This window comes from Ceratotherium simum, chromosome 13 (genome assembly GCF_057802395.1).
Source record: "Ceratotherium simum simum isolate JZ-2026a chromosome 13, ASM5780239v1, whole genome shotgun sequence".
Classification (NCBI taxonomy): domain Eukaryota; kingdom Metazoa; phylum Chordata; class Mammalia; order Perissodactyla; family Rhinocerotidae; genus Ceratotherium; species Ceratotherium simum.
The window spans coordinates 12,722,095-12,738,017 of NC_141912.1; the positions used below are offsets into that span (position 1 = coordinate 12,722,095).

At 38.2% G+C, this 15,923-nt stretch overlaps 1 protein-coding gene across 7 annotated transcripts in view; it reads left to right on the forward strand.

The window, feature by feature from the left end:
- The window catches only part of PHACTR1 (phosphatase and actin regulator 1), a 500,383-nt gene that overhangs the window by 343,774 nt on the left and 140,686 nt on the right, over positions 1 to 15,923 (forward strand). The window lies entirely within an intron of this gene.

Below are 15,923 nucleotides of genomic sequence, written 5' to 3' on the forward strand. Positions count from 1 at the left end.
CTAAGTATTTAATATTTTGATGCTGTTGTAAGTAGTATTTTTAAAAACTTTATTTCTCAACTATTAATTTTTAGTATATATGTTACCGGACAAAGGGCACGATCTGCTTGCTGCAAGACAAAAGCCAATAGTCACAGGCAAGATGGTGGAAAAGAAAGGGCAGTTTATTACAGTTTGCTAGCAAGGGGGAAGATGGCCGACTAATGTCTCAAAGAACCATCTTAAGGGGGCACAAAATCTTACAGCAGTTATATAGGGGGTGGGTTATAGGAGAGGGATTAGGAATGTTGACCTTCTGGTATTACACACTGGGAGTGCCACACCAGATCTTTCAGTTTTCACTGATGGTGGCTATGAGCATAGACTCTCTGTTCGGGGGTCATCACATTCCTAAGGAACTCAAAAGAACAAAGTTATCATCTTATCGCAGCTGGGAGGTGCATGCACAAGCGAGGGTCGTGAAATCTACAGAGCAGTTAGATCTCCTGGAGGGTGCTTATCCAGCTGGGTTAGTTAGTCAGAGGTCCTTCAGAGTGACAATAGGGTTTCTTTTCTACAATACGGCTTCCCTTATGTCAACTTTGTCTTGAGCCAATATCATGTAGAAATGCAAATTATTTCTGTGTATTGGCATTGTCCTTAGGTTGCTCCAAATATATGATCATGTTGCCTGCAAATAAAGAAAATTTTATCTCTTCCTTTCCAATTTATTTTCCTTTTATTATTTTTTTGGTCTTGCTTCATTGTGCTAGCTACCTAGGATATGTTTAAGTGCATTTTATAATACAGTACAGTGTTCAATAGAAATAGAGTGTACATCGTTGCCTTGTTTGTGATCTTAGAGGAGGTATGTTCAGTCTTTGACCATCAAGTCTGATGTTAGCTGTAGGTTATTCATAGATGCCCTTTATTAAGTTAAGGAAGTTTCCTTCTATTCTTAGTTTTCTATGAGTTTTTTTTTTAAATCATAAATGGATGTTGCATATTGTCACTTTTTTTTCATCTTTTGAGATCATCATTTGATTTTTCTCTTTTATTCTGTTAATATGATGGATTATAATTGAATGACTTTTGAATGTTACACCAACCTTGCATTTCATCGGATAAACATCATTTGGTCATGCTGTACCATACTTTTTATAAATTGCTGGATTTGTTAAGGATTTTCATGTTTATGTTCATGAGACATATTGCTCTATACTTTTCCTGTAATGCTTGTGTTTGGTTTTGTTATCAGGGTGAAGCTGACCTTATAAAATAAGTTGAAAAAGGCTTCCTTCTCCTCTATTTTTGGAATGAGTTTCTGTCATGTTATTATTTCCTCTTTAAATGTTTTATAGAATTGAGTGGTGAAGCCATTTGGAACCAGAGTTTTCTTTGTGGGAAAGATTTCAGTTTCAAATTCAATATCTTTAATAGATATAGGACTATTTACATTTTCTCTGATAATTTGTCTTTCAAGCAATCCATCCATTTCGTGTAAGTTGTTGAATTTGTTGGCCTAGAGTTGTTCACAGTATTCTCTTATTATCCTTTCAATGTCTATAGTGTCTGTAGTGATGTCCCTTAGTTCTTTCCTTCCTGCTATTGGTAATTTAAAATTCTCTTTCATTCTTGATCAGTTTTTCTAAGGGGTTATCAATTTTACTGATCTTTCCAAAGAGCCAGCTTTTAGTTTTATTGATTTTTGTTTATTGTTTGTTCATTCTTTCTCATTGTTTTCCACTCTTTATTATTTCCTTTCCTCTACTTACTTTTTCAATTTAGTTTTGCTTCTCCAATTCCTCTAAAGTGGAAGCTTATATCATTGATTTTTTTCTGTAGTATAAGCATTTACAGTTTTATGATTTTCCCTTTAAGCACTATTTCAGCTGCAACCCAGAAACTTGATAGGCTACATTTTCATTATTATCCAGTTCCAAATATTTCCTAATTTCCCTTATTATATCTTCTTGGACCCATCGGTTGTATATACTGGTATTAATTTTGTAATATATATAATGATTTAAAAAATATTTTGGTTTTTGCCTTCTAGTTTAATTTCATTGTAGTCACAGAACATGTTCTGTATGATTTCAGCTATTTTACCTTTATCAACACTTATTTTATAACCCAATATGTAGCATATCTTGGTGAATGTTTCAAGTGTCCTTGAAAAGAATATGTATTTTGCAGTTTGGGATAAAGTATCCTATAAATGACATTTAGGTCAAGCTGGTTGATACTGTTGTTCAAGTTTTTATACCCTTACTGTGTTTTTATCTTCTTTTCTAGCAAATACGGCAAGAGGAATATTGAGACTTCTAAGTATGATTATGAATTTGTCTATTTTTGTTTTCCATACTGTCAGTTTTTGATGAGTATATTTTTAAACTCTGTTGGTTTAAGATTGTTATATATGTCTTCTTTAAAAATTGACTCATATCATAATGTACTGGCATTCTTTGCATCTGGCACTATTCCTTGTCATAAAGGTTGCTTTTTCTGATATTAATGTAGCTATTCCAGCTTCCTGCTATTAGTGTCTGAATAAGGTATCTTTCTTCGGTCCTTTTACTTTTAACCAACCTGTCTTTATATTTAAAGTGTTTTGTTTGTAGTAGATAGCATATAGTGGGTGTCTGCATTTTAATTAGGATGTTATTTTAATGTAATTATCAGTATGGTTGAATTTAATCTACCATTCTTGCTATTTATTTCCCATTTGTCCCATTTGTTCTTTGTTCTCTTTTCCCATTTTTCATGTCTTTTTTTTTTTTTTTTAACATTTCACCTGCTTATTAGTTATATTCCCTTGGTTTATTTATTTTTTGATTGCTCTGAGATTTACTATATTCATCTTTATTTTATCACAGTCTACCTTTACATAATATTATACCACTTTATATATAATGCAAGAACCTTAAAACAGTAACCTTCTGTTTCTCTCCTCAGTCCTTGTGCTACTGTTGAAATACATTTTATTTCTACATATATTATAAACCTCACAATGCATTTTTATTACTTTTTTATACAGTTAGTTTTTAATTAATTTAAAAGATAATTGAGAAAAAGAAATATTTTCCATTTTGTTATTCTTTATTCTTTCAAGTAAACCTGAGTTTTATCTGATATAATTTTCTTCAGCCTTAAGAACTGCCTTTAATATGTTTTATAATGGAGGTCGTCTGCTAGTGATAAATTCTTAAAACTTATATTTATCTGAGAATTTCTTTACTTTCAACTTTGTGGAATATTTTCTCTGGGTATAGAATTATAGGTAATATTTTTATTTTTCTTTTTGCGATTTGAAGGTATTTTTCCTTTGTCTTCTGGATTACATTATTTCTGATGAGAAGTCAAGATTATTCTTATTTTTGTTCACCTCTATGTAATACATCTTTTTTCTCTGGCTACTTTTAAGACTTTCTCCTTATCACTAATTTTGAATAATTATGGTGTGCCTGGCTGTCCCTTTCTTTATATTTATCTTGTTTGGGGTTTGTTGAGCTTTTTGGCTCTGTGGGTTTGTACTTTTATAGTTTTTATCAAATTTGGAAGAATTTAACCATTATTTTTACAGAAATTTTATGCCCCTTCCCCTCTCTCTTTTTCTTTTGGAACTCAAATTATATATATTTTAGGACATTTCATATTGTTCTGTAGGTCTCTTGGCTCTGTTCGATTTCTTCAGCCTTTTTTCTTTCTGTTTTTCAGTTTGGATAGTTTCTAGTCCTATATCTTCAAGTTCAGCAGTCTTTTTTTCTGATTGTCTAATCTCCTATTGATCTCATTCAGTGAAGCTTTTAATTCAGATATAGAATTTTTCAGCTTTACAAGTTTTTATTGGTTCTTTTTTATATCTTAAATGTCTCTCAGTTTCTCTTATGTTCATGTTTACTTTTCAATCCTTGGACATAAATAAAATAGCTGTTTTTAAGTTCTTGTCTGCAAATTCCATTATCTCTGTTATTGCTGGGTCTGTTTCTGTTGATTGATTTTTCTCCTGGTTATGGTTTACAATTTCCTGCTTTTTCATTTGCCTAGTAATTTTTTACTGGACACTGAGCTTTGTGGTGTCACATTGTTAACTCTCTGGATTTTGTTTTACTCCATTAGAGAGTACGAAGTTTTGGTCTGACGAGCAATTATTTGTGTGATCCTTCCAAAGCTTGTTTTTAAGTTTGTTTTGGATGGGTCTAGGGTAGTTTTCCCTCTAGGACTAGTTTAGTCCTTCTACTGAGGCCTTCTGGGGTCTGTACAGAATGCAGCAGGTTTTCAGAGTTTTCTCCGTTCTTACTGGTCAGAATTTGAATTAATCCAGCTTTCTGGTAGTTTTTTTTCCCCTAGAAGTTGTGATTTGCTCGACAGTTTTGAATCCCAGTTAAAACCTCAAGAGGATTTCTACACGTCTACTCTGTGTAGCTCTCTCCTTTCTGCTACTCTACTTCTCGTATTCCAGCTGCCTCAGCCTCCCTGTGAACTCCCATCTCTGTCTCTTCAGCTCAGCAGGACTGCTAAGCTCTGCTTGGTATCCATGTCCCTGTACCACAGTCTGGAAAGTGCCTCCAGACAGAAAGCTGGGGAGATCATAGGCTCACCTCGTTTGTTTTTCTTTTCTCATATGCTACTCATAATGTTACTGTCCTGTTCTGCCTGTCTGAACTGTGAAAATGGTTTTTTTTTTTTAAGTTTTATTCAGATTCCTAGTTTTTTACAGTAAAAGGTCAAGTTAGGTTTCTCTCTCATGGCTGGAAGCTGAAATTCTGCCCTTTCTGCACAGCTTTGTACCCTGTTTTTGTTTGTTTTTCTCTCTCTTTTTATATTTTAAATCTTTTCCATGCTTTTCAGAAATTCTGTTTTGAATGACTGGAGGGCAGTCATTTGAATGGATATACCATAATTTACATAAGAATCCCCATAATTTACATAAGAACACAGAGCCCAGTTGTAGTGCATTAATATTAATGTACATTTTTTATTATTTCCATAGGATAAAATGAAATTACTATGTCAAAGGAAGTACACATTTGCATGGCTATTTGCACAAATTACCAAGTTGCCTCCAGAAAGATTATTTTAGTTTAAACCCAGCATCATGATATGCGAGTCAGTGTATCACCGTGACCGTGCTAGTATTGGATATTAACATATTTTTTTAAATCTTCAATTTAAATAAAAATTGATATCTTACTGTTGGAGTGTCATTTACCCAGAAGTTTATTTATTTTATTATTGCTATGTTTGAATTTGCATAACACCTATTATTGACCATTTGCATTTGTTTGTTTAAATTCTATCAAGTTAAAATATGTCCATGGTTTAAAACATCAAATAGTGGAGCAGGTCTTACAATGAAAGCAGCTAAGGCCCATATGTCATCATTCCAATCCTGTGGCTCAAAGGAAACAAGTTTTAACTCCTTAGATTTCTAAATTAGATCTTATAATGCTACTACTTCAGTTACTAATTTTAATGTTTACTCTTTACCTCCTACTCTTACCTAAGTCGTTTAGGTTAGACTTACTCCAGGCTTCTCCCTTCTTGCCCCGTCCTCTCAATATACTTATGAAGTTAAATCAGTAAACAGTGTTTACATTATTGTGTCTATGTAACAATGTTCTCTGCAGAGCTGACATTGTATTATTACAATTCTCATCTTGCATAGCTTTTATTTTTCCTGGAGTGTTTAATTATTTTTCTTTTCTTCTTGCAATCTTCCTTAAAATAATTTTATTTTTTAGCTCCAGGATATTTATATTTATATTAAGTGCCTCCTTTTTTCTGGGAGACCACCTCACTTTCATATTCCTGTTTAAGCATGAGTTGTTTACTCTCAAGACCTGCCATTTTGTCATCAGGAGACCTTTCCTTAGCTATTCTTTGCGTGAAACCCATTTTTTTCCTGGGTCCCACATCTTTACTCTTTGTTTTCATATGGTTTTGCTGCAGCATATTCTCAGGTAATTCTAAAGAGTCACATGCTTTGATTGAATATAGAATTCTAGGCTTTAAATAATTTTCATAAAAATTTGAGAATATTATTGTTGTCTTGTAGCTTTGAGTGGGTTTGAGAAGTTGATGACATTCTGATTCTTATTCTTTTGGATATGACCTTTTATTCTTGGGAATATCTGGGGATATTCTTTTTATCCTTGAGGTGCTAGAATCTCATAATTGTGTACCCTGACATTCATTGTGCCTGGCATCTGGTTGACCTTTTCAATCTAAAGACCCTTGTCCTTTGGCTCTGAGAAATTTTCTTACATTATTTCTTGTAAAACTTTACTCCTTTGACCTTCTCTGCTCTCTCATTCTGGAACTTTTGTCAGTCAGGTGTCAGATTTCATTGAGTGATTCTATGTGTTATATTTATTCTCGTATTTTCTGTCTTTTGTCTTTTGCTTCTAATTTCTGGGATATTTTCCTGACTTTGTGTTCTAAGCCATATACATATGACATCATTTATTTTGGTAATCATGTTTGATTTTCAAGAGCTCTTTCTTGTTCTCTGCTCCTTTTTCATAGCATACAGTTCATCTTTACTCAAAGGACTTTTTATGATATTTTTTGTTGTTGGTCTTTCTATTATTATCTATTTCTCCTAAGACCAATTTTTTTGTTTTATTTGTCATGGTATCCCTCTTTCATATAGTCGTTTCCCCTCAAATTCCAGGTGATAATTGGCTGTGAGTTTATATTTAAGAGTGAGGCCTTGAGACTTCCACTTCTTCTACTGCTGAGTTTTCAGGAAGTGACAAAAATTTTCAAGCTCCCCTCCCACCATAAAGCAACCACTGCAATAAAAAGGCAAAAACAAAGCAAAACAAAAAAAAAAAAGAAAAAGTTAAAGTAAGGTTACCATGAAAGCAAATGCTGATCAAAGGCAGCAACAAAAACATAAATTTAAAAATTTCTGTTAAATGTGGAACTTAAAAACATATGTGTAGGGGCCTGCCTGGTGGCATAGCAGTTAAGTGCACGTTCCGCTTCAGTGGCCCAGGGTTCACTGGTTCGGATCCTGGGCGCGGACCTACTCTCTGCTCATCAAGCCATGCTTAGGTGGCATCCCACATAAAACTAGAAGGACCTACAACTAGGATATACAGCTAGGTACTGGGGCTTTGGGGAGAAAAAAAGAGGAAGATTGGCAACAGATGTTAGCTCAGGGCCAGTCTTCCTCAAAAAAAACACACACAAAAAAAACATATTTGTAAACAGCTCATGGGCAAAAGAATAAATTATAATGGAAATTTAAAATATATGGAAGAACAAATAATTTAAAAGCTACATGTTAGAACTTGTGGAATGCAGAGAAATTCACAGCCTTAAGTGTTCATAGAGAAAAGAACAAAATTAAAGCATCCAACTTAAGAAACTAGCAAAAGAAAAAAAGAGTAGATCCAAAGAGAGTAGAAGGAAGGAGATTCCATCCAAAGATACAGAGACAGTGATTAATAAAATAGAAAAATATACAATACATAGGATCCACAAATAGAACCACCTAGTGATGAGATCAAGAGAAAAAGTGAAAAGGTATATAAACGATATTAGAAATGAAAAAGGGGACAAAGTTTAAAAAGGTAATAAGAGAATACAGTCACAATTTTATGTAGATACATTTTAAAATTTAAACAAAATTAATTCTCAGAAAAAGATAACTAATCAAAGTTGATCTAAGAAGAAATAGAAACATGAATAAGTCTGTAACCATTAAACAAATTGAATCAATAGATGAAATTCTTTCAACAAAGAATACATCAAAGGTTTTAAAGCAAGTTTTACCAGACTTTCAAGAAAGAGATCCTTACAGTCTTATCTAATCTCTTCCAGAGAAGGGAAAAAGAAAGGATTCACCCTACCTCATTCTGTTGGACTCAGTTCATAATTCATATTTAGAAAACTACAGGGAAAATTACATATGATCATTTCAGTAGACACAGAAAAATTATATTAAAGAATTTAACACTTGCTCATGATTAACAACAATGAAAGGAATAGAAAGGGAGCTTTCTTGCATTTATAATAAAACGTACTGACAACAACAAAAACAAAACCAAATAAAACAAAAAACAGGAGCAAGCATCATTTTTAATGCTGACATGTTAAAAAACATTTAAGATCAGGAAGAAGACAAGAATGCCCGCTATTCAGGGTTCTGTTTCACCGGTGGCCCTGGCCAGTGTAGTAAGTCAAGAAAATTATATTAAAATTATGAGGATTGGAAGAGAAGAAACAAACTATCATTGTTTGCAGATTATATGATAATTTAGGTGAAAAAATAAACAAACATAAAAAGCTCTAAGACTAGTTATTAGAAATAATAAAAGTATTGAGCAAGATAAGCTACAAATAACCAGGTTTCAACTGGATAAAAAGCTATAAAACTATTAATTTTGGAAAAACAAAAATACTAAGAAAATCCAAAAAAGAATCAAAAAGATCTGCAAAAACATTTCACTGACAGCCATGCACAGCACAGATGTCTGGTCCTAAACGTAGCTGAGTCCTAGGCACAGGTTGCTGGTACCCCTCAGGCTTCATTTCCATGCCTTCCAGCTCCCAGCCTCCCAGAAGCAGGGTTGTCGTGATGGCTTCGCTTTCTCTCTGTTCCCTCTGCCAAGAGCTGTTCCAGCTACTCTGAAGGGTTGGCTCAAGAACAGAAAAGACTACAGTTCTTTTCTTTCCAAAAGCTCTGTGTTCCCTTGAGACATCTCAGAGTTGAAGTTTCTCGAGTGGGGAAAGCATCTGGTCTGAGTCCATCCCTGGAGCTCCTGTTATTGGTACATCCACAGGAATAATTGCTTGGTCTTTCCAGGTTTGGGTACTCCTTTCTGACTTGATCTGGAGCATCTAGTTAAATCTCCTTTGCCCGGGAAAATATTATTCTATTAGAGGATAAAAGTATCAAGATACCAAAAGTATTAAGAAACATATATACACATACACAGCAGGAAGACATGTTGTTGCATGATAAATTAAATTTCAGAATCAGTAATCAACAGGTTTAGAATTAGAGCCTAATTTCTCTAGCTCACTGGTTTCCAATGGGGTATTGGCAATGTCCAGAAACACTATTGGTTGTCACAGTTTTGGGGCAAGTGGTGGTGGGTGGTGGTGCTACTGGCATCTAGTGGATAGAGGCCGGGGTAAACATCCTACAGTACACAGCCCCCACAACAAAGAATGATCTGGCTCAAAATGTCAATAGTGCTGAGGTTGAGAAACCCTACTCTATACCAACAACTCATCCTCCAAAAGTTACAAATCTAAACTACCATAACAATCATTACAGTTAACATTTATTGAGCACCTAGAATATCCCAGACACAGTGCTAAATAAATCACGTTCATATTCTCCTAGAACCTCCATAGCTACTCCTGTGAGGAAGGTACTATTCTTATACCTATTTTACATATGAGAAAATAGGCTTAAAGAGGTTAAAAATTTTATGGAAGTTTACCCAATGACTAAGGGGTAAAGCTGGAATTCAAACTGGTCTATCTGACTCCACGGCCAGAACTTTCAACTAGGCTGAACAGCGTCCCAAGTTAGGGCCGGTGCCCTTATTTTCTAGATGAGAGGATGGATGGGATCTTCATGTTGGCTTGTTTCTCTTTCAGGCCTTGTAGTTAAATGCTGTAATGACTTGGGAAACGTTTAGCCCAGAATTGTTTTTATACTACCAGAGAACTGTTGGGTTGAAGATCTGTATATCTTACTTGTTTTACTACTTGACTCAACAAAAATTGACCTCCCTAAGAACTGAGAAAAGCCCACACACACACTCCTAGGTATCACTCTTTAAGGCACTTGGTTCTGGCCACCCTCCCGCAAAGGAATGCCTTTTGAAAGTGCACCTTCTGATCCCTTCTGCTCATGTCTTAGTTTGACATGAAAGCAGATCCTGAGACAAGGGTTTGGGTGCAGTTGGTTAATTGGGAGGTGAACTCAGGAAACAGGAATGAGGCAGAGTAAGTCAGGAAGGAAGAAAAGCCAATATAAAAGTGTGTTATTCAGGTTGCCTCAGTGAGCATGGGAGCTCCTGTCCCCATTGCTTTAAATGCTTGCATTTCCAGCCTACACTTGTACTTGGGCTGAGTGTAAAAGGGCTTGGGGCAGATAGTGGGAAGATAGAGATGAGCACTGTGTGTTTGAGAAGGGATGATGTCAGTGAAGTTGGGTCTGAGCTCACACGGAACTATCCTCCACAGCTACAGCTGAATTCAGCTAAGGTCATTTCTTCCCAAATGTTCACCAAGCACAGTGACAAAACAGCAGATACATAGTGATTTTGTTACCGGATACATACCCAGCTTCTTTACCTACCACACAAGAGGGGCCAAATAAAACTGGAACACCAGGCTTATGGCAAGGAAGGAGTTTTTATTTTGGGTGACGTCAGCCGGGAGACGAGAGCTCTCAAATTTGTCCCGTCTCCCCAAAGGATGGGAGGCAAGGGGTTTTAAAGGTTATGAAGAATGTGGCTGCTTGTAGGGAAGGGGAGCCTGTGGCCTTGCTGGTTGGCACTTTCCCGCCAGCCTGCCTTTGGTCTTGTGAAGCTGCTGGCTGGGAGGAGGATGGCGAGATAAGGGAATCAAAGGTGGGTGTCCTTGGTTGTCTGTCTCTGTGGTGAATGGTGGATTCTGGTGCCAGCAAGCCAAGGAGTTGAGGTCTGAGAAGCTTTAGCTCTTGATATTCTCTGGATATCAGTTGCCCTGTAACAAAACTTCAGAGGACCTGTAACTAGCCAAAATGTTAGCATGAGGCCACCTGGGCTCTAACAATTTGTAACTTCTATTTGCCTTGTGAAGTTCCCGGATAGGAAGGTTTTAAAAAATGGTATTTACATATGAATGTAACTTAGAGAAGGAGGGAAAGGGGTTGAGTGCTTTTGGTTTTAACCCTATATATGCTGGGTTTAATGTAAGGGAACTGGTATCAGGGCTGGCATCAGTTTCTCAGCCAAGTTTTGAATATTCTTCTGCTTCAGATAAAGAGGAAAAGATCTGCTGGAGTATCATGGAGCTGTCATGGTATGTGATCAGATGGGCCCAGTGTGGTTGGTGTGCTGCAGATAGACTTTCTTCTTGACATAGTAGCTCTCCACTTTTTTTCTTTCAAAATGCTGCTGGAACTAGCTGGTCTTTCTGTAAAAGTTCTGGACAAACTCAATCAACAAGAGGCAGTCATTAAGGCTCCAGTTTCTCATTGCTAGTCTTGAGGAAGCTAACGATAGCAGTTAACTAGACTGCAGTGGGAGGGATGTACATTAAATTAATGCAGTTTTACAAATCCAGCATGCTGTGAAGCCTGACAGCCATACTCAGCATGACAAATATAAGCTGGTTATGCCCTGAGACAGGCTGATTGAGAGGCGTTACGTATAAGTGCAATTACAAAATCAGAGGAATGTGATGTGAGGAAGCAGAAAACTGCTTGAGTGTACCTTGTATTGCCTTATAAAAACAGTAGCCAACATTTATTAAGCACTCACTGTGCATTAAGTTTTTTAAGGCCACCTTGAGAGAATATTAAAGTATTTTAGAAGACAGAACGGTGTTTACTTTTAAGGAAAATGGAGGGAATTGGGATGGGGGAGAGCCAAGAGGGTCTCTGTGGAGCTGGCAGGGTTCTATTTCTTATTTCCAAGTGCTTGTTACAGAGACGTGCTCTTTATAATAAGCAATACGTTAATGATTTATATGCTTTTTTGTAAGTATATTTTTTGCAGTTAAAGAAGGTGAAAATACGAAGTTTGTTTAATGACTGGTTAGACAAACTCTAACTTTTGAGGAAGAGAGGAGAGTGAGACTTTTAAGGCTTTCATTTGCATTATCTCATGTCATCCTCATAACACCCTATGAAGTAGATGACAGTATTATTAATCCCATTGTCAGCTGAGGAAACTGAGGCACACAGAGTTTAAATTACTTGTCCCAGGTCACACTGCTGGTAGGTAGAAAGGTTTGTTATTTAGACATGATACTTTCACTTTCTAAAGTGTCAGAGCTGGCCCAGTGAAGTAAGGTGCTCACACAGTCTGGAAACGCAAGCATTTAAAGCAGTGAGGATGGAGGGGAGCTCCCAATGCTCACAGTGGCAACCTGAATAACGCACCTTTGTATTGGCCTTTCTTCCACCATGACTTGCTCTGCCTCATTGCTGTTTCTTGAGATCACCTCCCAAATAAACTACCTGCACCCAAGCCCTTGTCTCCGGCACTCACTGAGCCTTAGACTGTCATAACCTTGAAGCCCAATGCGACAAGGGCAAAGTGCCCCATGGAAAGAAGTCGGCCGCCATATTGTTTCAGAGCAGCTGAGATTTTTCTGTGGAAACCTGCCACTTTCCTCAGTCTGTTGGATTTTACTTTAAATTAAAAGTTACCGGTTAATTGTAGCAGCAAAGACAAGAGACCACTTGTTCTAGCTTCTGCAGACTTGACCCCAGCAAGGTGCCATATTTAAGGGTTTGGGGTTTGGTTTCAGTTGACATCCTTTCCATCCTGTGTCAGGTCTGGTCATTTTGTGAAACTTGGGCTCTTCTTCAGTACCGATGTCACGTGGATATGTTTGTGAAAAGGATGTCTATGAGTGATCTCAGAGGACTGTTAATAAAGGGCAGTAAATATCAAATTAAAATACAGTCTTAGCTCTTAAAGGGCTAAAATTTGAATCCCGGTCACCACCTGACATGCTTGATTCAATCAAGCGTTTGTTTGGTGTTTTGTGATGAGTTATATGTTGTAAGTTTCACAAAAATATGGTCTTTAGTCTGGAAGATGGGATATATGCGAATGTGTGCATATTTTAAATTCTACTGAGCTAGGCTTTAAATCGGCATGTAACATAATTTTCAGTAATTCACCTTGTAATCTTAGCCCACGCACATCACATCACTTTCTCTCTCTATTATGTTTATTAGTGATTGTAGCACTGCATCCTTCTGTTGCTCTCCGGGTATTGTAATCTTTTTTAGCCACCTTCTTTTCCACCTTTTTTACTCACCCTTATCCACCGAGCACAGAGCTCTGCACGTGGTAAACACTCAACAGATGCCTCAAATAAATGAATGCACGCCATAGCCTCTCCACTCAACTCTTGATTTTTGTGAGCAGGAGGATAATTTTAAATATTCGTGTTGTGTGTAGAATCTCATCTCACTCTGCTCCTTAAACCAGTACGTAGTCCTCAGTGCTGGGTCCCAGAAGCTGGATGGAATCAAACAAAAAATTCAATATTCAGTCCATTTCTTCCAATGAATTAAAACTTCAGAGAAACAGTTTAAACTTTTCTAAAATGGGACAGTGAACTGCATGTCTTGATATATTTTCTGCTTTGTCCGTTTTTACTGCCCGGAAGCACCAAGACTTCATGGATACATGTTGAGAATCACAGTTGCTCCCCCAGTTAAGCTCAGGCGCTGTGGCTCCCTTCCCATCCTTTAGAAAAGCCCAAACTGAGCTACTGGCCACAGGGAAGCAAAGAATCAAGAAGCCACTTGCCTGGAATTTTTACCCAAGTCCTGGTGGCTTATTAAATAATAGCCTCTTTGTCAGCCCCTCCATGAGGTCACTGCTCTGAGGCATGCCCACCAAGGCCCTTTCTAAGAGGGATAGTGTGATACAGTGGAAGGAACTCAGGCGCTGGAGCTAGAGCCACTGGCTGTGTGCCTCTGCCCAGCCACATTCTAGACTCATTCTTTTGGCACTGTTCCTGCACTGCTGAGCCTTGGTTGCCTCACCTGTACGGTGGTAACTGGAGTACTTATAAAACTAGGTGCTAGTGAGGGTACCTGTGAGTTAAAAATACCTAGCACAGGGCCCAGCTGGTGGCATAGTGGTTAAGTTCATGTGCTCTGCTTCGGCAGCCCAGGGTTCGCGGGTTTGGATACCAGGCTTGGACCTACACACTGGTCATCAAGCCGTGCTTTGGCGGCGTCCCACATACAAGATAGAGGAAGATTGGCACAGATGTTACTCAGGGCCAATCTTTCTCACCAAAAAAAAAAAAGGAGAAAGAAACAAAAAAAACACACCCAGCACATAGTAGGCCCTGAACAAATATTTCTTCTCCCCTTATTAGAGAGTTTATAAGAAACTTCCTCTCCCTGTCTTTCTCTTTCAGGCTTTCTCTTTGTTTTTTCTGACTCATAAGGAACAGAAAGAGGTATATGTTTTAACATCACTTTTTTTTCTCCCCAAGAATATTTTTCATATGGTAGAAGATAGTGGATTAGGCCTTGTGCATGGGGAGACAAGCATCTCTTCCAGAGAAATTCCAGTGGGATGCCATGTGTTTGTGAAAACCCAGTGAGCTTCATTTAAGCTTGTAACGCTTGTTGGAAAACAGCAGTTGATTTTGGAACTGACTTGAGATTTTTTCAGTGATAAAAGTTACCAGTTTCGTGATCATCGATCACTTTTCTCATAACATTGGAAGGCTACCGTAGAGTCCTGCACATGTTGACCTTTTTTTTTTTTTTCTTTGCTGAGGAAGATTTTCCCTGAGCTACATCTGTTGCCAATCTTCCTCTACTTTGTATGTGAGCTGCTACCACAGCATGGCTACTGACAGACGAGTGGCGTAGGTCTGTGCCTGGGAACCAAACCTGGGCCGCTGAAGCAGAGTGTGCCAAACTTAACCACTAGGCCATCGGGGCTGGCTCTAACCTTTTTAGAGTTAAAGTGAATGTTCCCCAAATCAGAGGAAGTTGATGCTGTATGATGCACAGGGAATGCTGAGGGCTGCCCCCACCTCCACCCAGAAGCCTCTCTGGGCCCCTGGGTGCAGGACAGGTGCTGGGGGAAGAGGCCCCCGGTTCCCAGCCCCTGCAGCCACAGCTTGCAGCACAGGGTTAGCTGCATTTCCATCTGTTCCATCTCTTCCTACCAAGGAGAAGTTTCAGACTGCTGCAAAGCATTAGCTCCTTTGATCTCAAACACCACGCCTTCAGCTACAGGAACACTTCCAGCAAAACAGATGTTTCCATGGAAAGCTGACCCATGGTTTTCTTTTCCCCGCTGACTATTGCCTGGGTCATCCCTGAGGAATCTAAACTTGTAGAGAGAAACCCCGAGTGGTAAGAAAGTGTGCCGAAGGCTTTTCCTTGCACGGAGGCACCCATGTCAAACCTCACCTCTATTTGATTATACAGCTGCTTACTGAAGATGCGCCCTGTCAATAGCATAACACGGACGTGCTTGATGAAATACTTGGCGAAGGGGCCATGGTCTCATGACCCATCTCTCGTCTTCTGATTAGTCTTGGTTCTGGAAGTGCCTTTCTCTTGTTCCCTGTGGGGAAGCACTTTCCTTGGCAGTGTCTCAGGGGTGTACACATCTTTTATGAATTGTTACCACGGAAGAGGGTAAATGCAGAAATATGATAAAGAACTTCTCTCCTCGTCTGCAATCTAGTTTTCTAAACTAATCTCTCCTTCCCTCTCTCCCTCTTTTCTTCCCTTTCTAAAAAGAAAAACAATCCATTTAAATGAACTAGGAAAACAGAATGTCCAGTGAAACTGAATGATGGGGTGCTCCACTGTGGTATCCTAACTCACACTGCTGAGATGTGACTTCTTGGCATGGAGAATTAATAGGAAAATGATGACCTTAAATGATTCAGCGCAGAGTCAGGAAGGTCGGACTGTTGAAGCGTTGGTGGCCTGCTTCCGTCCTCACCGGTGGGGAGAAGGAGGCTGGGTGACGAGAGTGGGTGGGAGCGTAGCAATTTGAAGGAGCCACATGGTAGGGATGGTTCTTTCTTCTTCACGCTAACCATTGATTGTGGGGCCTCATTTCTTCTTCTATAGACCGCTGTATTCATCTCTCTCAATTCTGCAAGACAAGGATGGCGATGGCAGCAAAGGACACGCCACCCTTCATCTCCTTCCTGCCACCACCCAATCATTTATGGGAAAATCAGGGTTTGAGGAGAGA